At 43.2% G+C, this 23,109-nt stretch overlaps 1 protein-coding gene across 1 annotated transcript in view; it reads left to right on the top strand.

Moving 5' to 3' along the window:
* LOC126175362 (dipeptidase 1-like) overlaps nt 1–23,109 on the top strand; it is a 761,174-nt gene that overhangs the window by 437,828 nt on the left and 300,237 nt on the right. The gene's annotated exons all lie outside the window — the stretch shown is intronic.

Here is a 23,109-nt window from a genome sequence, read left to right as displayed (position 1 = left end):
GGTGATCCCTTGATGCCTCAGAACATGTCCTACCAACCGATCCCTTCTTCTGGTCAAGTTGTGCCACAAACTTCTCTTCTCCCCAATCCTATTCAATACTTCCTCATTAGTTATGTGATCTACCCATCTAATCTTCAGCATTCTTCTGTAGCACCACATTTCGAAAGCTTCTATTCTCTTCTTGTCCAAACTATTTACCGTCCATGTTTCACTTCCATACATGGCTACACTCCATACAAATACTTTCAGAAATGACTTCCTGATACTTAAATCAATACTCGATGTTAACAAATCTCTCTTCTTCAGAAACGCTTTCCTTGCCATTGCCAGTCTACATTTTATATCCTCTCTACTTCGACCATCATCAGTTATTTTGCTCCCCAAATAGCAAAACTCCTTTACTAGTTTAAGTGTCTCATTTCCTAATCTAATTCCCTCAGCATCACCCGACTTAATTAGACTACATTCCATTATCCTCGTTTTGCTTTTGTTGATGTTCATCTTATATCCTCCCTTCAAGACACCATCCATTCCGTTCAACTGCTCTTCCAAGTCCTTTGCTGTCTCTGACAGAATTACAATGTCATCGGCGACCCTCAAAGTTTTTATTTCTTCTCCATGGATTTTAATACCTACACCGAATTTTTCTTTTGTTTCCTTTACTGCTTGCTCAATATACAGATTGAATAACATCGGGGAGAGGCTACAACCCTGTCTTACTCCCTTCCCCACCGCTGCTTCCCTTTCATGTCCCTCGACTCTTATAACTGCCATCTGGTTTCTGTACAAATTGTAAATAGCCTTTCGCTCCCTGTATTTTACCCCTGCCACCTTTAGAATTTGAAAGAGAGTATTCTAGTCAACATTGTCAAAAGCTTTCTCTAAGTCTACAAATGCTAGAAACGTAGGTTTGCCTTTCCTTAATCTTTCTTCTAAGATAAGTCGTAAGGTCAGTATTGCCTCACGTGTTCCAGTATTTCTACGGAATCCAAACTGATCTTCCCCGAGGTCAACTTCTACTAGTTTTTCCATACGTCTGTAAAGAATTCGTGTTAGTATTTTGCAGCTGTGGCTTATTAAACTGATTGTTCGGTAATTTTCACATCTGTCAACACCTGCTTTCTTTGGGATTGGAATTATTATATTCTTCTTGAAGTCTGAAGGTATTTCACCTGCCTCATACATCTTGCTCACCAGACGGTAGAGTTTTGTCAGGACTGGCTCTCCCAAGGCTGTCAGAAGTTCCAATGGAATGTTGTCTACTCCGGGGGCCTTGTTTCGACTCAGGTCTTTCAGTGCCCTGTCAAACTCTTCACGCAGTATCGTATCTCCCATTTCATCTTCATCTACATCCTCATCCATTTCCATAATATTGTCCTCAAGTACATCGCCCTTGTATAGACCCTCTATATACTCCTTCCACCTTTCTGCTTTCCCTTCTTTGCTTAGAACTGGGTTTCCATCTGAGCTCTTGATGTTCATACAAGTGGTTCTCTTATCTCCAAAGGTCTCTTTAATTTTCCTGTAGGCAGTATCTATCTTACCCCTAGTGAGATAAGCCTCTACATCCTTGCATTTGTCCTCTAGCCATGCCTGCTTAGCCATTTTGCACTTCCTGTCGATCTCATTTTTGAGACGTTTGTATTGCTTTTTGCCTGCTTCATTTACTGCATTTTTATTTTTTCTCCTTTCCTCAATTAAATTCAATATTTCTTCTGTTACCCAAGGATTTCTACTAGCCCTCGTCTTTTTACCTACTTGATCCTCTGCTGCCTTCACTACTTCATCCCTCAAAGCTACCCATTCCTCTTCTACTGTATTTCTTTCCCCCATTCCTGTCAATTGTTCCCTTATGCTCTCCCTGAAACTCTGTACAACCTCTGGTTCTTTCAGTTTATCCAGGTCCCATCTCCTTAAATTCCCACCTTTTGCAGTTTCTTCAGTTTTAATCTACAGGTCATAACCAATAGATTGTGGTCAGAGTCCACATCTGCCCCTGGAAATGTCTTACAATTTAAAACCTTGTTCCACATATCTTTCAGAATAGCTGGCTCAAAAGTTGCTGTAATCCGTCTCACGTAACAAAATGCTCAAATTCGCAATTAAGCACAGCGCATCGCCGTATTTAGTTATTTAAAACGTCACCAAAAGTTCCGAATTTCACACTGTGCTTTAAACTGAACCCTCATCCACATTTTGCGATACTTGTTAAACATTTTGATACCGAAATATCACAGTATTAATATTTTCAACGGAGCACAAATCAATAGGTCTAATCACTATGAGATCGAAGACCCGCCTCTACTCATTCCTCTATACAAAAGAAGTTTCTGGTGGTCAAAATACGCACGAATATGCTAATTTGTGATTGGCAGACGAACAACGCAGCCATTCGGAAAGCAGAATGAAACCCTTTCAGTCCTGCGCATGTATACAGAAACAATCTAAATATGTTACTGAATCAGAACAGTAAGTTAACATAAATAAATTTTGAAAACTTACAATTAAAAAAATTATTTCCCTCTTAACAAAACCGAAATCATAATCTCGTTTCACCAGAACCATAAACTGATGAGATAGTTCAATAACAAATCCAGTCATACTACACATTAAAAAAAGATGGAGACACAGCTTAACGATTCACAGCAAAACATCCATGTTTGCTAGGGCCGAACAACACGAGCCTTGCGTTGACGCAGCAGCAGCAGCAGCAGCAGCATCAGTTTACACGCCAGGCCATAGGTCAGCGCATTGTGATATGCGGAGACGGCGTATAAGCCTCGGTCATCAGGACGCTAGCTGCTTCGAATTTCAATAATTGTAAGCAAACTGTAATTAACTTCTTATATCTACGCACTTTCTTCTCCTGCGGCTCTTGCATCCATCTTCGATAGAGAACCACCGTCTAGATCCAACCATTCCAACAACCCAGCTGAAGTGTCGTCAGAGGTGTGACTCACCCTATTAGATCCGCTGTAGTGGAGAATAGGATTTTTCTGATTCCTGATGAGTGGTCCTCAGCTCAGAAACGGAGCGACTAGAAATGAATGTTGCGGGATGCATACATCACAAAACAAGGCGCCACTGTTACATCAGCGACAATGGGCTTCCTTCCTTTCCGCTGTTGTTCTGCAAGTAAGACGAATCTGAGAACTGTGGCGCTGCGGTCGCTTCGTACTCGTCGACTCTTTCGCTGTTAGCGAAGCAAGTAGGAGAGTAACCTCAGTCGTGACCTTGTGTTAGCACTGAAGTTGATTACCCGATCTTGCTACTGTCAAACAGAACTGATAAGGCGAAATGACCAAATGCGTCGATGAGATGGCCTTTTACAAAAACTGTGGGAGGATGAAACACGAAAATTAATTGACGTAAAGAACACAAATGCAAATGTGTTCCATTAGAGGAGGAGTGATACCTGGAATACGTTTCACGATGCAGTCCACGCTTCAGGTGAAAAATATATAAACTCCGTCCAGAGCAAACAAAATAATTGCGTTCTTGTTTATTTCACCTCCCCCATCACGAAACATGCAGTATGTGACCAAGAGTTTCCGGATACCTGGCTCAAAATGTCGTACAAGTTCGTGGCACCTTCCATCGGCAATGCTGGAATTGAATATGGTGTTGGGCCACCCTAAGCCTTGATGACAGCTTTCACTCTCGCAAGCATACGTTAAATTAGGTGCTGGAACGTTTCTTGGGGAATTGTAGCCAATTCTTCACCGAGTGCTGCACTGAGGAGAGGTATCGATGTCAGCGTTCCAAAACATCCCAAATGTGTTCTATAAGATTCAGGTCAGGACTCTGTGCAGGCCAGTCCATTACAGGGATGTTATCGTCGTCTAACCACTCCGCCACAGACCGTGCATTATGAACAGGTGCTCGATCGTGTTAAAAGATGAAATCGCCATCCCCGAATTGTTCTCCAATAGTGGGAAGCAAGAATGTGCTCAAAACATCAATCTAAGCCTGTGCTGTGATAGTGCTACGCAAAACAACAAGGGATGCAAGCCCCCTCCTTGAAAAAGTGGACCACACCATAACACCACCGCCTGCGAATTTTACTGTTGGCACTACACTGGCTGGCAAATGACGTTCACTGGGCATTCGCCATACCCACACCCTGCCATCGGATCGTCACCTTGTGTACCGTGATTCGTCACTCCACACAATGTTTTTCCACTGTTCAGTCGTCCAATGTTTACGCTCCTTACACGAAGCGACGAGTGATGTGTGCCTTATGATCAGCCGCTCGACCATGAGATCCAAGTTGTCTCACCTCCCGCCTAACTGTCATAGTACTTGCAGTCACTCCTGATGCAGTTTAGAATTCCTGTGTGATGGTCTGTATAGATGTCCGCCTATTACACATTACGACCCTGTTCAACTGTCGGCGGTCTCTGTCAGTCAACAGACGAGGTCGGCCTGTACACTTTTGTGCTGTACCTTTCCCTTCACGTTTCCACTACACTATCACATCGGAAACAGTGGACCTAGGGATGTTTAGGAGTGTGGAAATCTCGCGTAGAGACGTATGACACAAGTGACACCCAATCACCTGACCACTTTCGAAGTCTGGGGGTTCCGTGGAGCGCCCCATTCTGCTCTCTCACGTGTCTAATGACTTCTGAGGTCACCGATATGGAGTACCTGGCAGTATGTGGCATTACAATGCACCTAATATGAAAAACCTATGTTTCTGGGGGTGTCCATCTACTTTTGATCACATAGTGTAAGTGATGCGTCAAACGAAAAGTGAGCTCAGAGAAACGTCAATGTTATATCCCCACAACAAGAAAACGCGCTATTTCTGTATTCATTCACATATGGCAACTTACGTGTATGGGCTAATAGCGAGTTCAGTAGCTTATCATTCACTTCTGTAATTTGTTTTCATAATTCATCAATATTTAGAGGTTAAACGTCATCGCCATGACATATATTTTGTATTGTCGTAACAGATTCGTTAAAGTCTCGAAATTGTGTATGTCAACGTAATTGTTAGACATTCTCTAAACAGTTATTAAATATTAAAATGAATTTTCAGAAGTCTTCGAAAAGTTTTATCTATGGGGTGAACCATTAGTCCGTTAATATTTGAAAATTCACTAATTCGCGGAATGATAGAGAGGTAAGAATTGACACACATACCTGAAACGACACGAGGTTTTATTGAAACCAAAAAGAAATGCAGAGCCGGCCGGTGTGGCCGTGCGGTTCTAAGCGCGTCAGTTTGGAACCGCGTGACCGCTACGGTCGCAGGTTCGAATCCTGCCTCGGGCATGGATGTGTGTGATGTCCTTAGGTTAGTTAGGTTTAAGTAGTTCTAAGTTCTAGGGGACTGATGACCTCAGAACTTGAGTCCCATATTGCTCAGAGCCATTTGAAGGAGTGCAGAAACCGGCAAACCGATGGCTCCCCCCCCCCCCCCAACGTTTTTTGCTTTTTCTGTCCTCTCCCTCTTTTTCCCCCCTCATCTGTCCGTGTTCTCACATCCCCCTCTCTCCCCATGCCCCTATGCCTCCCTACTCTAGCCGACCGTGCGGTTCTAGGCGCTGCAAGTTCGAATCCTGCCTCGGGCTTGGATGTGTGTGATGTCCTTAGGTTAGTTAGGTTTAACTAGTTCTAAGTTCAAGGTGACTAATGACCTCAGAAGTTGAGTCCCATAGTGCTCAGAGCAATTTGAACCTCCGTACTCTATAGTGCAGTGTTTTCCGTGAGTGTTCAGTGTCGTGCATCGCCTTTTTAAAGTGTTGCGAACAGAAACCAGATTGTTGCCGTTTTTTTTAATTGAGCCCATATATTTTTAATCAGCATCACTAACCCTTTGTTTTTTATGATTTCTTTGCTATTTTTCGCCATGTATCAGTTTTAAACAGTCAACGTTTTATCACCTGTTTTTATTGTTATATCTCCTCATAATGTTTTTAACTTTGCTGTAAGCTGCAGAGCAGCATATTTCGCTGCTGCCAGCCCCGCCCCCCCCCCCCGCCTCTTTCTGGGGCGGAATCGAAATCCAATAAAGAAAAAAAAAATAGAGGAAGTCAGATGCGCTAGCATTCGCGGTACGTTAAGGCACTGTTATTGAATATTCCCTGTCAGAATGAAGACTCCGCTACTACAGCTTTACGATTGGATCGCCATAAAGAGGGTCTTCGAGTGGGTAAAAGTCCTGTGACAAGTGTCTCTGTGAAGAAAATGATCACGAAGTTGGAAGACACGTCTTGATTAGGCGATAGGTCCCGTAGTGGGCAACAAGACACAAGTGGTACTGCTGTTCGGGCAGTTCGGAAAGAAACAGAGGCTGTAGCGGTTCATCTCCATATGGCGAAATCGGCGCTGGTGACGTCGAACGTCGTACCGGCTATCCACGCAATACTGTTTGGAAAGCACTAAGACGTAACGTCCAGTGCTTGTCCGTACAAACACAAGCGTCATTATGAACTGTCTGCCATTGCTTTTGTGAGGCACAGAACATCTGGAGAAAGATAACGACTGGTTGTCTAACGTGTTGTGGAGCGACGAACCCCATTCACACTCCGACAGTCTGTCAGCGCCCACATCTGAAGAATTTCGGCTACCGAAAGTCCTACAGCTGTCGTGGGAACCCCACTGAATTACGAGAAAGTCACGATGTGGTGTGGATTTACCACATCAGTCGTGACCGGATCCATTTTCTGCGAGGAAATGCGAGACCCTGCTTTTGAAATTATCAGCGTGCCAGGTGCGAGGCACACTGATATGTCACATGATGGCACCATCCCCAGAATATCTGATAAACACCTGCTAGTTTAGTGAGGATCAAGTGCCGAGCCGTCACTTAAACGTCATGCTTGGCCTTCTATGTCCCCATACCTCATCCGTCTGATTATTGGTTGTGCGGTTACCTAAACTTGTAAGTTCAAAATGACACTGAGCACCATGGGACTGCTACAGTCGCAGGTTGGAATCCTGCCTCGGGCATGGATGTGTGTGATGTCCTTAGGTTAGTTAGGTATAAGTAGTTCTAAGTTCTAGGGGACTGATGACCTTGGAACTTAAGTCCCATAGTGCTCAGAGCCATTTGAACGAACTATGGGACAACATCTGAGGTCATCACTCCCCTAGAACTTAGAAGTACTTAAACCTAACTAGACTAAGAACATCACACACATCCATGCCCGAGGCAGGATTCGAACCTGCGACCGTAGCAGTCGCGCGGTTCCGGACTGAAGCGCCTAGAACCGCTCGGCCACCATGGCCGGCAATGTAGCAAGTCTACCGCGGTAGTCCGACCTTATTAAGGATGCTAAATGTAAACATCTGACGGCTGTTTCTCACCATACTTACTGGAATGCTGTACAGTGCTGTTCACAGTACTGATCCTCGACAGTGATGAATGACGGCTGAAATATTGATCATTTGTTATAAGGAACATCATCTTTGCTAAGAATCAGATTTTTGCAAATTATTGCTTTTTTATCACATGAAGGGCCATCTGTTGATCTTTTTTTCACTTTTTTTTAATTACAATAAAACCTAATTGCTGTTTCAAAGATATATTTCAATTTTTAGTTCTCTACCTACATTACTGAGTGAACTATTGAATTTTCAAGTGTGAACGGACTTTTGGTTCACTTTGCAAATAAATGTACGTATAAATAGAACAGTAATCACTGGTAACCGATGTGTCGTTTTACAATAAAGCTACTAGCGTCAGTGATTTAGGTAGGTCGGATATACTCAGACATTTCAACTTGCACTTGAGAATGGCTATAAGGCTGAAATCAAGATCGTATATAGTAAATGAATAGTAATTTATAGTTTAATTGCTCTTTTCTTTTCGAAAAGTGTAGGTAGCGGAATTCCGCGTTTCCGCGAACTCGTATACTCGCTGTCTCCTTGCTGAGCGAGGCGGCCGGAGTGGCCGAGCTGTTCTAGGTGCTACAGTCTCGAACCGCGCGACCGCTACGGTCACAGGTTCGAATCCTGCCTCGGGCATGGATGTGTGTGATGTCCTTAGGTTAGTTAGGTTTAAGTAGTTCTAAGTTCTAGGGGAGTGATGACCTCAGAAGTTAAGACCCATAGTGCTCAGAGCCATTTTAACCATTTGCTGAGCGAGTCGAGTCCACTTGTGCCCAAAAACAGATTCACGTGACGAACGAGCAGCGACGGAGACCCACTCGTCTGATCTACGAGCACACGCAGACGGAGAGTTCGGAGATGACGTCACAGGGTTCGCTGGCGAGTTTAAAACGCGAGTACACGGAGCTCATTTACGAACTCCAAGGTGGACAGGCGGTGACACGTCCCAGGCATGCAGTCCCGAGGGGTTAGCAGGGAGGTGCACGAGTCACGTTTTGGCCCGGTATCATGTAGAGACGATGGACGCCCTTCATCGCTGTTGAGATGTTGTAGTATAGGTACAGAAACTTCCAACCCTTTTATCCAGAGTTACAGTCAAAGTTTCACAGATGGGTTCGACTGTCAAGACGGTAAGTGACAAGTGCACCGTGCCCTCCATGTAAACATTTATGACGCAGCCGTCAACCGAATAGCGTGGCCTGCGCTGTTTGACCATAGCAACCCGACTGATCCTACGTGCAAGCATTCGATACGTACTATTGGTCGTCCGACTTGTGCGTAGCAAGCCAAGGAGGATCCAAGTCTATCACAATGAACTGGATGAAGTAGCATGGTGTTGAATGTTCTACATCTACATCTACATACACATTCCGCAAGCTACCGTACGGTGCGTGGCGGAACGTACCTTGTACCGCTACTAGCCATTTCCCTTTCTGTTCCACTCGCAAATATAGCGAATGACAAACTAATATCTAAATGCGTCCGTCTGAGCCCTAATTTCTTGTATGTTGTCTTCGTGGTCCTTACGAGAAATGTATGTTGGTGGTAGTTGAATCGTTCTGCAGTCAGCTTCAAATGCCGATTCTCTAAATTTTCTCAGTATCGTTCCTCGAAAAGAACGTCGCCTTTCCTCCAGCGATTCCCAATTGAATTCCCGAACCATCTCCGTAATACTCGTGTGCTGTTCGAACCAATCGGTAACAAATCTAGCAGCCCGCCTCTGGATTGCTTCGATGCCTTCCTTGATGATGTATTTACATCTGTTGGACGAATGTTACGAAAACAAACACTCCAAACCGACGTTTCACGTAAGTCACATGCAACGAAAATCTGTAACGCAACCATCTGTCTGTGGCGTGTTCATAATTATGTATTATTTATATTTTAGGACAATTAATCTGTAAAAAACATGGCGCATGCCATAAAGAAAGCGTGTAAACCGTCTGAGGATGAATCACAACGATTCGAAACCGTTGACGGTACCCTTTGAATAAAGGAACTGAAAGTAAATTTGCGGTTGGTTGCTGTCCTGACACCATCAACATTTGTCTTCAAACAACATCCACGGTCTCCATCATGTCACCATATGACAAAATTGCATTCCTTTAGTCTGCCCTGGTGCGGATCCCAAACACCCGAGTAATCAGTAGCGTCTTATAAGCAGTCTTGCTCACAGATGAACCACACTTTCCCGAAATTCTCCAAATAAACTGAAGTCGACTGTTCGCCTTTCCTACCACAATCGTCACATGCTCGTTCCATTTGCAATGTTACGCCCAAATATTTAAACGACGTGACGGTGTCAAGTAGGACACTACTAATATATCCGAACGTTATGGCTTTCCAGAATGAGATTTTCACTCTGCAGCGGAGTGTGCGCTGATATGAAACTTCCTGGCAGATGAAAACTGTGTGCCCGACCGAGACTCGAACTCGGGACCAGAGCACTTGCCCGCGAAAGGCATAGGTCCCGAGTTCGAGTCTCGGTCGGGCACACAGTTTTAATCTGCCAGGAAGTTATGGCTTTGTTTCTCCTACTCATCCGCATTTACTTACTTTTTTTTCACTTTTAGAGCTAGCTGCCATTCATTACACCAACTAGAAATGTTGTCTAAGTCACTCAACGTCGGCAGCTTCCCTTATACCACAGCGTCATCAGCTGACAGCTGCAGATTGCTGCCCACCCTATCCGCCAGGTCATTTATGTATACAGAAAGTAATAGGGTCCTGGTACTCTTCCATGGGACACTCCCGAAGATACCCTCGCCTCTGATCAGCACTCGCAATCGAGGACAACGTAATGGGTTCTTTGTTACCTAACTTCAGATTTCGATTTCACAGATTTGTAAACATCTCTATTTTGAACAGACTGTCTTTATTTTGACTATTGTTTATTTTTATTTCACCGTAAACGTATTTTATTCCTTCAACACCTTTGACTCCCTGAATTGATATCGATGTGCAAAAAACTATTCTGGTTGGCCAATCTCGCAGATTGTAACGTGAAATTTTCTGATGATGGTATGCATTTTATCATTTTTGCTGATGATTAGCTGTTAGTAGAAGACACAGGGATTCAAGAAGCAGTCGGGAAGTAAGCATACTGGAAATGAATGACAAGTGAAATAGGGCATCGTCCATGAATGATATCTGTTCTGGTTTCGATTAACCCTCCGGCATACAGTTTCAACCTAGCAGACAGTTTCCTGATTCAAATTGATTAAGAAGGAAGTTTCATAGAGAAACTATCATTTAAAAAGCAAGTTACATCTGTACGTGTTGTAAGATTTACGGGTTTTATGTATGTGAAAGCTAATCTCGGGAACTACGGCAGGTGTTTCATACGGTTTTCATTACTACACATATTCATTTACGAGGATGGTTTGTGTATGAAGTCTGCTACTACTACGTCATACAAGTCGCCCGACATTAGCTATTTAACGCTGCCCGTATGAAGCGTGGTCTGTTTGTTTTTATGGTTCAAATGGCTCTGAGCACTATGGGACTTAACATCTATGGTCATCAGTCCCATAGAACTTAGAACTACTTAAACCTAACTAACCTAAGGACATCACACAACACCCAGTCATCACGAGGCAGAGAAAATCCCTGACCCCGCCGGGAATCGAACCCGGGCGCGGTAAGCGAGAACGCTACCGCACGACCACGAGCTGCGGACGGTTGTTGTTATGCCATAAATAAAGACTCTCTTCTCAATCATTAGGCGCGGAAGTCTAGAAGTTACTACTGTCGACAGCTAAGAAGAATGCGACAGTGAGTGCTTTACACAAAATAGTAGGTACAGCTCTAAAAATATTTTTATCACTGCAAGTGATCGCCACTGTAATCTGTACTGACGTGGTGAAGCTCAACAGATGTCTATATATTAAATCGTATCACCTCTTCAAGGCATTCATTCTTCGGAAATAAGCTCTGTCATCGTTTGTGGATACATGATATTTAGCTGCTGCATCACTAATTTACTGATACGTTAATTGGGTACGAAACTATTGAATTGTGCTCTTTCGTCACTACGCTCGTTTCGTTTTATACTAGTGCTTTCTCCTCCGTTATTTGCATGCAGTGTGGATGCGATGTCTGCATGTCTGTTTCGCTGGAATTATCCTCTTTCTCACTGGTGCTGCAAATAAAAAAAAAAAAAAACGAGATATTGGGGGACTATAAACGCCAGCAATGAAACACAACAAGGGAGACAATCTAGTCTACAGCTAGGGAGATATTTTTCGGACGCCAGTAACACTGAGAATGGGCAACTTTGGGGCGGAAAGAAGTGAGGGGGGCAGTGGATGGGCTGTCATCCCAAATCCCGCCCACACCCCGCCTCATCCCTCGCAGGCATTCTTCTCAGTTGCCGACTATAGAGGGCATTCCCAATGAAAGCCAGCAGTGAGGGAACATCAGTAATAAAGTAAAGCCATCAAATGCTATTTCAGAAAGCTCAATGGCATTTATTGTTCATATTCAGGAAAAAAGTTTTTCGAAGCTAGTTACTGGTGAAACAAAATGCACATTAAAGTTATTTTATGTGCTCAGAAAGCTGTGTGGTGTACATTTAAGTGTCACAAAAATTTATGCAGTCTGAAAAAGCGTGAATACAGAAACCAATCCACAGAAAACGTCTTCGCACTCATAAGTGCGTTGGACGTTCTCTCCTACTTTTTAATGAAATCTAGCGTAATATGCCTCAGAAATAGATCAGTTTTATTTTATGAATACTTTAGGACATACAGCAAGTGGCCACGTGATTGTGTATTTTTATTTATGACGATGCGTGTTTCCTGATTTTGCCCATCATCGGTTGGCGCAATGCATATTTAAATCTTCAGTCTGCACAGTGTCAAAAACACAGACTGCAATTTAAATGCAGTAGTTGCCTTGTGCAGATGGATAATTTAAAGTTAAGGATCAGTTTTTCGAAATGTCCAAGAGAGTTGGTGCCGCCATAAACATTTTGTTCACATATCGCCACTGCTATTAACCAAATGTCAGGAGTATTCGACATGATGCCTTGTGCTATATTTCCTTATATTTTCAATAGCACAAAGATCATCAAAATATGTGAAACATGACAATAGTTGAGGTGGAATCAAAACGTGCGCAGGGCAGTAAGAAGTGACCAAACGCTGTCCAAGGGATAGGAGAGAAATAAAAGTCGACTCTGAAAGAAATGAAACATTGTCCTGAGGTCTGTGGGATTACATAATTGATTGCCTGAAGCAGTACTGATTAAAGAGCAATTAACTGTCTGGAAATCAGTGTTAGTAAGGATGAATAAAAACTAAGTTCCATAAAACTGTGTACATGTACATGAAGAGGCGATTGACACTACATCAGTTCAAATACTCGTAGTAAGTTCACCAGTCTTTTGCTTTATATGATTGTGTTTCAGGATATGTAACTCTAAGACGAGTGGAACGTCTTAGCAAGCGACCAAATATGACATTCCAGGAGTATGATATTGGCATCGTTAAGTTTTAACGAAGACCATTTCGTCTGTATCTACGTTGATGATAAGGATTCGTTAAACTCGTCCACGTTTTACGGTTCCAGTGTATAGACACACATGTTGTTGTTGTTGTTATTGTGGTCTTCAGTCCGAAGGCTGGTTCGATGCAGCTCTCCATGGTACTCTATCCAGCACAAAGCTCTTCGTGCCTGAATAACAACTGAAACTTACATGCTCCTGAATTTGCTTAACGTATTCAACTCTTGGTCTCCCTCTACGATTGTTATCCCCCACACTTCCCTCCAATACTATGTTCGTGATCTCTTGATGTCTCAGAATGTGTCGTATCAACCGATCCCTTCTTCTAGTCAGGTTGTGCCATAAATTTCTTTTCTCCCCAGTTCTGTTCAGTATCTCCTCATCTGTTACGTGATATATCCATCTAATATCCAGCATTCTTCTGTAGCACCAGATTTCTAAACCTTCCTGTCTAAACTGTTTATCGTCCATGTTTCACTTCCATGCATAGCTACACTCCATAAAAATGATTTGAGAAAAGAATTCCAAACAGTTAAATCTATATTCGATGTTTACAGATTTCTCTTCCTCGGAAACGCTTTTATTTGCATTTACAATCTACAAAAAATAGTTCAAATGGCTCTGAGCACTATGGGACTTAACTTCTGAGGTCATCAGTCCCCTATAACTTAGAACAACTTAAACCTAACTAACCTAAGGACATCACACACACACCCATGCCCAAAGCAGGATTCGAACCTGCGACCGTAGCGGTCGCGCGGTTCCAGACTGGAGCGCCTAGAACTGCTCGGCCACTCCGGCCGGCTCCAATCTACATATTGTATTCTCTCTACTTCGGGCATCATCAGTTATTTACACATGACGATTTTTTATGAAGACCGTGATCACAAGACGACAAGGACACGTAACATCGATGTGTACAGGAACCACGAGTGAAGATTCGACAGTTGTCCTTATAGCTGCCATAGTAAGGGTGCGGGGGTGGTGCGTGTGTGATTCTTCAGTTTCTCCCGGCGTATTTGTTGCTCGAACAGTCCACGGGTATACTGCCGGTTCGTAGTGTCCAACGGGCACAATATTTCGGCGACCAGAGACGTCGGCATCGTCAGGTGCGCTGACGAACTGAGCTGCTGAGGGCGCGCGGCCGATTTAAATCCCCCCCCCCCCTCCCCCCACGGGACGCACTCTTCGCCGTTCACGCCCGCGTGCGCAATCAAATGAAAGTGAAAAGTACCTGTTTTCCAGTTTTCATACTGACAGTATAGTATTTTCGTCATAGTGTGAAAAATATGCTAACATTTGAACAGCTACGAGATGTCTACTTTACGTTTTCTTATACAGGGTGGCCCAAAAGTCCGGAAACACCCTCATAAAACTCAAATGGAGTGGCGAACAAGGAAACAGAGCCCCTACACACGAGGAACGGGAAGGGGGAAACTTTATAGGCTAATCCACCAACATGGCGGCGATCTTGAAAGCCGCCATCTTGGATTCAACTCCAAAATTTCAAATGGGAATGTGGTCATGTGACATATCAAACAGATAGAGACTTTCACCAGAAAAACAATGCCGTTGTTGTTTTAAACATAACTTTATTCATTCTCGGGTTATAGCCAGTGGCAGTGGTGGGAAGCTCGGCAGCATGTGTGTAATGTGCCAAAGAGACATTACGCCGATGTTACACAGTCCCGAGAGACCACCAACGTGGTGGCCACTCCACTGCACCCCTACGACCAGTCCACTTTTGAGGGAACTGCACATCCAGGTATGCTCGCAAATTGTGCCTATAATGTGGTGGGGCTCCATCATGCTGGAAGCATTCCGAAAATGTCCCGTCCTCCATTAACAATGAGGGAAACACTTCTTCATACAGTAACCTCAGATAACCGTTGGCTGTTAACGTACCATCAATAAAAAAAAGGTCCAACGACTTTGGTACCCCACACACCACACCAGACCATCACTTTTCTTTTTGTGAGTCGACCGTTTTGGAAGCATCAATCCAGTGCGGATTTGTGTCAGACCAGTATCTGTGATTCTGCTTGTGCACTTCACCATTGATAAAGCAATTGGCTTCATCACTTAACAGCACCTGATAGGGGAAACGTGGGTGTATCTGCAGCTGCTGTGTCACCCATTCTGCGAACTGTACCCGACGGTCTGGGTCATCCACGTTCAGGTGTTGGAGCAGCTGAATTTTGTACGGGCGCCATTTGTGCTGCGATAAAATTCGCAGTATGGAGGTACGGCTAACCCCACATTCTGGTGACAGGCGACGAGTACTCCGTTGCGGACTCTTGCTAAATGATGCCCACACGCTCAGTGTTGTTGCTTCATTGGTGGCGGATTTTGGTCTTCCAGCCTTATGTTTATCTGCAACAGAACCTGTTGCTCGGAATTTGACCAAAAGCTTGGCAACTGCGTTGTGAGTGATGGGCTGTCTGGTTGGGTGACGACTGTTGAAATCTACAGCAATGACCCGTGTGCATCTTTCTCCTGACATCAAGATGATTTCAATGCATTCTTCATGTGTTAAGGACATTTTGTAACCTGTAAATAAGGAAACAATGACTAAAACGTTAGCATGAGTAAATGATACGTAACAGTTAAACACATGTAACATATCAGGCATGGGATAGTCTCTTTGCACCGTTTCAGACTCCATTTTATGACTTCTCAGTACGTAATGCTCTTGCTGTAGAGCGTCCCACTGCTGCCGCAAGTAACTGGCTATAACCCGAGAATGAATAAAGCTATGTTTAAAATAACAACGGCATTGTTTTTCTGGTGAAATTCTCTATCTGTTTGATATGTCACGTGACCACATTCCCATTTGAAATTTTGGAGTTGAATCCAAGATGGCGGCTTTCAAGATGGCCGCCATGTTGGTGGCATAGCGTATAAAGTTTTCCCCTTCCCGTTCCTCGTGTGTAGAGACTCTGTTTCCTTGTTTGCTACTCCATTTGGATTTTATCAGGGTGTTTCCGGACTTTTGGACCACCCTGTAGTCATCTACCTTTCGATTTATTTGCTGATATCCTTCATGTTATCCCATCCTGTGTTAGTCTTTTTATTTCTACATTACGACTGAACTCAATATCCGCTTACCTCTTCCCCCCCCCCCCCCACCCCCGCGCCAACCCCCTCTCCAGCCACAAATAGTTTCACATATGTCAGTGTTTGTCTGCTCCTACGATTATTGCCCACTACTATTCGTTTCGGTACCGATTTAACTATTGCTGGATGGGATTGTAAAAGATGATCAAAATAAAACAATCTTGACAAGTACGAGGGCTATTAGGAAAGTAAGTTCCGATCGGCCACGAAATTGATACCGCTGTGAGAATCCGATGAAGATCTGTTGGGTATGCCCGTCGATCGCTGCACCTCGCTCATTTCAGTCCTGAGCGTACAGGGAGTACATATAGACGCCTAGAAATTATTGTCCCCCGCCAAGTATGAGGGGCTGGTGAAAGATGCCGTGCAGCCCACATAACATAATCGAGGAGGTGAGTTGGGAGTGCTACTCTGAGGTGAAGAAGGTGGCGCAGGAGAGGAATTTGTGGCGGGCGGAATCAACCCGGTCAGAAGACTGATGCCTAAATGAGTAATCTTGCTTAGTAGATAGGAAAACCCCTTCAGTTCTTCCAGAAGAAACTTATTCCAAATTTGAATATTACGCAAACTTTTCTTTTTTTCATTTTGCCTTCTTGTACTGCTCATCAACTTCGTCCTTGTTTAGTTTACCCTTTAGCCATATTCTGTTCGAAATATACTGTCCATCTGCTGTCCATATGCTGTCCATCTGGTTAGTTTGCCCTTTAGCCATATTCTGTTCGAAATATGTTGTCCATCTGCTGACCACCGGCCAGAAAGTCGTCTTCACGCTCCAGCGTTGGTGCCTCTTTTCCTCGCACGTTGAATGTGCTTGAGAATATCGTCTAACTTCTTTCAGTGCTTATTCGGAATACAAATAGGTTAACACCAGTGATACTGTACAACCCTTCCATGCACAATTATTAACATGAACTTTCGTGACTTTCTACTTTTATTGTTACCACTTGGATTTAGTATATGTTATTGATTAGTGTCTATCATCTGCCTCTATCTTTAATCGCTGTCTTCTAGGGCTTATTCTATATTACACTCAGGGAGGCTTTCGCTAGGTACACAAATTCTAGGACGGTATCCAATTTCTTTAGTTGCAAACCATTATTAAGCGCAGTCAGAATAGCTTCTCTGGTAACTTTTCCCGCGATAAATTCAAACTCATGTCTTTTCTGTACGTCTTGAAATCGTCCTATAGGTATCACATTTAACCACCAAATCCTAAATTGCGACGTTAAGTTCGCCGCAACATGATGCAACTCATTCACTCCATACATGGATAGCTTACGTAGACATTTCTTAAAATCATGGAACTATGGAACGAGAGAAAGTTCTAAATGCGATACCAGGAGAGTATAACATCAGACAGCTGAAAAAGTAATGACGAATTCCTGGCACACAGCGTAACGAGGACAAGCGGCTTGTTATAAACGAAATGTCAGATGTGAAGGTAAAATAAATTCTGCTCTGCTAACGACGGAACCATGCAGCCTAATAACCATTACTGGATCACGAACTGATGGATAGTTGAACGTAGGTGGTGACTCAGTTCAGAACACCTGAAGAAGAATGCATAGACAAATTAGTTACAGGGTAATGACTGAAACTGCAACAAGGAAAATGGATCACCCAGTTGTAAGTTAGGAGCCGAGTCATCTACCATGTACTTTGCAGTTAACTGCGAAGTTCCGATGGATGCAAAACTACAGGAAAATAAATCTTATAACATAAGCACGTCAGTATATCACGTATGGACTCTGAAGGAATAATGATTAACAAGGAGAGGTGGAACCAATAAAAAATTACAGTTTATTGTGACCTGTGCATGTTTCAGCAAGACTTGCTATAACTATTGTATTTAGCAAAGGTCATAGCGCGTCGCTTTGAATTTTGTTTCTGTTTATTTTTGTTTGTCGTGAATTGCTTAAATTTCGTGTCTACCATTATTAATGTTTCGTACGGATGATTTTACGTCTATCTTCTGCAAGTATTTTAAGTACACGTTAGTAAAGGTATCCCAATCGATTTTCGATCATTTGGTAAATGTTTTAATTTTTTGATTAACAAAAGTTCTATAATGCCGACGATGTAAAACTAGGCGACTTGTTTATGTTAAATGATTTGAAAATTGCTTGCTCTGAGCAGAGTTAACCTTTCAACCTTGGCAGCATTTTGTATTGTTTGTCTTACGTGTTAGTTTTTCAGGTGCAATCAGCGGAGCTAAAACACTCTGCGAGTGCTTATTAACAATTCCTTCATCAGCGCTTCTTTCGAGTGAAATGTAATTTCCGCTTCTTATTTTGTGCACGTGTCTGCTGTAATTTACCAGCGTAGCCTCATTTATGAGCAGCAGTTTCAACTCCTATGAACTTCTCCGTGAGGAAAGATTCCCGCAACTTCTAGACGCAAACTTTGTTAGCCGCTCTCTGAGATGTACCAAATGGCTCTCCTCGGGCCCCCACTCTCTCTCTTTCTTCTCAACTTTACTTCCATCGCAAGAATATGACTTAAATATTACATGGCCGGAACACGGAAACATATGGAGTGCAGCTACACCGCAATCGATGTGGTTTATACAGGTGTCAGAACTTCTGAAGGAACGACCTATTGTCTAACGAACACCCATTCTAGTAGAGCGTGTCTCTGGGGAGCTTTTACGGAAAAAGAAATTAAGTTATCGCAGAATATCGCCGTCTTAATGTAATTTACTTCAGGGATGGAAATGTGTTATCAGACGTGGTCTGTGTGGTTCCAGACTTACAGGGTAATGAAATACCTGTGAACCATACGTTATTGTTATTTCCACTCTTACTTCCCTGTAGTGTAATTTGAGCACAGTTGGTTCTCTTCAGCTGCACAGAGTACCTTCATCCTGCGGTGTGGTGATGCTGAAGTTCAAAGCAGCCTGTTCATTCCCGTTTCTTTCCATTATATTTTGCTTATTTTCCCTTTAACAGATCGCGGCGTTTGTGTTGGGAATACTTAACGCGCATCTAGTATCAGCTTTGATTAATCGATATTAGCACTGTAAGAAACCTCCTTTCACGATAGCTGAAGTTATTCTGCGTCGTTGACGACTCAGATAGTTTTTCGACGAATGGGAAGCCTTCGAGTTTTAGAAGCCTTCTTTGCAACCTCATTCGCCATTCTAGTGCTGCTTCTAAGCCCAGCTGCCATATTTGGAGGAATCTTCTTCCGTGTTCCGACTTGGACGAAGACTTTAAAAATGGCTCTGAGCACTGTGGGACTTAACATCTGAGGTCATCAGTTCCCTAGAACTTAGAGCTACTTAAACCTAACTAACCTAAGGGCATCACACACATCCATGCCCGAGGCAGGTTTCGAACCTGCGACCGTAGCGGCATGAAAGCTCTCACTTTGTTGTACACTTGTGATGACTGGGTGTTGTGTGATGTCCTTAGGTTAGTTAGGTTTAAGTAGTTCTAGGTTCTAGGGGACTGATGACCATAGATGTTAAGTCCCATAGTGCTCAGAGCCATTTGAACCATTTTTCTACACTGGTCTCGCCCCAAGTTTCATGAAAAAAAATCGTCTTCTTGAGACCTATGATCACTCTAGGTTGCTGAAACCTTCGTGCATCTTGGCTACAACAGAAATATAATGTCCGCCTTTTCTGCTGTCTAATAATTTACTGACAATCCACTACTACCAGTTACAGTAATTTTTAATTCATAGTTTGAATCTAACATTATTTTTCGAATGTCAAAACCCGTAAACACGCCTTCTTTCAACTCTGCTTCTGACAGATGAAGCCTCTCCTAGAGAAGATTGGAATATTCTCCGTATGACTAGAACAACAAATCTAAAGGCGTGATTTTCTTTTCTTTTAATACTGCTTCAGATCGTCAACACATAATAGTATACACTATGCGGTACCCATGGTATATCGTAATTCTCAAATTTATTTCCAAAATATGAAGAAGTATTGTTTCCTTATGAAACTGTGTCATTACTCTGAAGTTTCTGACTGAAAAGCCCTCCGAAAATATAACCAAAGTCGCTAAAATCCTTTTTTAAATTTGACTGTTAATTGTTTAAGAATGCCTATCGTATTAGATTTCAGTACAGCAAAAAGCATGTGAATATGCCTCTTTCATCAATATAGCTTTCTAGTCGTTGACATGTGTAATTGAGAAGTATACTATCTAATCAAAAGCATTCCGGGCAGCTCTACGAAATACGGGATTGGCCACTAGTTGACATGAGCGGTGGACCCGTTGGCGTAAAAGGCGTCTTGTGTTATCAGAAAATAAGCAACAACAGCGGAATGGATGGGTCAGGAGAGATCAGTGACTTCGAACATGGACTGGTCAGTAGATATCACCTGAGCAGCAGTTCCGTCAGAGACTTTCCAACCATTCCAAACCTGCCGACGTCAACTGCTATTAACGTGACTGTGGAGTGGAAACGCGAAGAAACAGCCACAGCCAAGCCAACATCAAGCAGACCTCATGTACTGATAAACAGCCATCGTCTAACATTGAGTAGGGTCGCTGCAAGAAATCGCCTTAAATCAGTGTAATGAATGACTCATGGGCTCCAAAGTGCTACCGCTAGTTTAGCTAGCTCAATGACTGTCTGTAGCGAGTTAAAAAGGATGGGGTATATCGGCCGCTCACCTCCGCATAAGCAAAAAATTTCTGCAGCCAGTGCTAAGCGATGCTGCACGTGATGTAAAGAGTCACACCACTGGACAGTGGATGACTGAAAACGAATGATGTGGAATGACGAATCACGCTTTACCCTGTAGCAATGAAGCCAGCAGTGAAGTTCGGAAGAGATGGTGTTGCAGTATTGGAGTGTTTTTTTGTGGTTAGGGTGTGGACCGTTTATTGCTGTTGAGAAAATGTTAAACATGGAAGGATATGTACGCATCTTATAGCTTTGTGTACAGCGTACAGTAGACGAGTAGTACGGAGACGAAGACTGTATCGGATTGACAATCTAAATCTAAATCACCATCTGTGAGACGATGGTTTGTGGCCACTTGCAAGCCTGCAATAAACTGGCCCGTCCAAAGTGCCGGAGTAAACCCCTATATAACTACTTTGGGATAAGTGACGACGTTGACTTCGCTCCGGACCTTAGCGTCCGATGTCACTACCTTCTCTTAAAGATATTCAAAAGCCAAGATCCCCAAGATCTTTATTTAAAACAACCTGTTGTACCTCATACGCCGTTTAAGGTGGATTTAGAATGGATAGATTATGTCAAACTTATGTAAACAGATGTGCTACTGTCTAGTGCGTTTTTTGTGACGTTACAATCATCTTCAAGCATTATATGTGGATATGGCCATCTACGCTAGTTGCTTTATATTTTTAAATATTTTAGTTATTATTATTCTCGAGTCAGGAACATACAAATTTACAGTAGCCATACACACACACACACACACACACACACACACACACACACACACACGTGTGTATATATACAGGGTGCGTCAAAAAATGTATACACACTTTGAAGCGTCATAGAAAATTTATTTCCCGTTCTACAATGTTAAATTTCTGGAAATGGAAAGCTTAAAGTCCAATTAGAAAAATAAATGTACTTTGCAAATGTGATTAATGTTCGAACTGGTGGCCTTCAGCATCAATGCATTTCTTAGTACGAGTAACCACTGATTCCGTACATCGTACCAAAGTGTCCAATGAGATTTTTGCGCACACCACCTGAATCTCATTCCAAAGTGTGTCCAGGTTACGTGTTTTACGTTTGTACACCTCATCTTTTACTGTGCCCCATAAGAAGAAATCCAGCGGCGTGAGGTCTGGAGAGCGTGCAGGAAACTCGATTGGTCCCCTGCGTCCTATCCCCTGGCCTGGCACATTGTGATCCAGGTATGCTCGTACGTCCCTATGATAGTGCGGCGGGGCGCTATCTTGTTGGAAATAAAACTCATAATTACCGTATAATGCACGAATGGCAGGGAATATGGAGTCAGCAAGCATTGTTAGGTACGTTTGGAGTAACAGTACCTTCAAAGCAGAGAGGCCAAATGAGTCCACTTGCAGACAAACGACACCACACATTTACACCAGAAAATTCACAGCCTTTTCAACTGTAACGTGAGGGTTTCAGCCCAGTACACACAATTGTGCCTATTGACAGTTCCATTGAGTTTGAATTGGGCTTCATCCGACCAAATTATGCTACCCATTAATCCCGGTTCACGTCTCACCAGGCCGCAGCTCGTGGTCGTGCGGTAGCGTTCTCGCTTCCCGCGCCCGGGCTCTCGGGTTCGATTCCCGGCGGGGTCAGGGATTTTCTCTGCCTCGTGATGGCTGGGTGTTGTGTGCTGTCCTTAGGTTAGTTAAGTTTAAGTAGTTCTAAGTTCTAGGGGACTGATGACCATAGCTGTTAAGTCCCATAGTGCTCAGAGCCATTTGAACCATTTGAACGTCTCACCATCTCCTGAACCCATTCACAAAATTCTAACGTTTGATCTGTATCGTCGTCACTTAGCTGTTGCACCAGCCTTGGAATGTACACACGAAGCTTGCCTTTCTTCAGAATGCGTAGCACACTACTAGCACCTACATTACTCTCAGGTGCCGCTTGCCTTGACGATTTTTGAGGCGAACGCTGAAACAGTTCCAAGACCGCAGTTGTGGAATCATCATTTGTGTCTGTACGAGGTCACCCTGATCGAACTTTATGCACATCACACACTGTTCGATGAATTTCGAATTTGTCTCGTACACGTGTAATTGTTAACCTTGAAGGTGGTTGTGTACCATACTCACTTTTCCACTGCCTTCGAACCACAGCTATATTCTCAAACTTCCAGTACCACTTAATTATATGCTTCCGCGCTTCAAAGCTCAAACGCACGTCCACCAAGTTGCAGTTACTTCCTTGCCACTGCTGCCACCTGTTGAAGAAACATAACATTACTTCCTCATAGATATTTAATCTTGTAGAACTGGAAATAAGTTGTCTATGACAGGTCAAAGTGCGTATACATTTTTTGCTATATATATATATATATATATATATATATATATATATATATATATATATATATATATAATTTTACATGTGCCCAGTACTTTGCAAGCGCTTGGAGTGTCTTGCAGGAGACCATTCTTCGTGCAGTGTGTAGGGCACAAAAGGCACTGAAG

Source organism: Schistocerca cancellata, chromosome 3 (genome assembly GCF_023864275.1).
Source record: "Schistocerca cancellata isolate TAMUIC-IGC-003103 chromosome 3, iqSchCanc2.1, whole genome shotgun sequence".
Classification (NCBI taxonomy): Eukaryota; Metazoa; Arthropoda; class Insecta; order Orthoptera; family Acrididae; genus Schistocerca; species Schistocerca cancellata.
The sequence above is the reverse complement of the archived record's forward strand: the minus strand, read 5'-3'. Positions and strand labels throughout refer to the sequence as shown.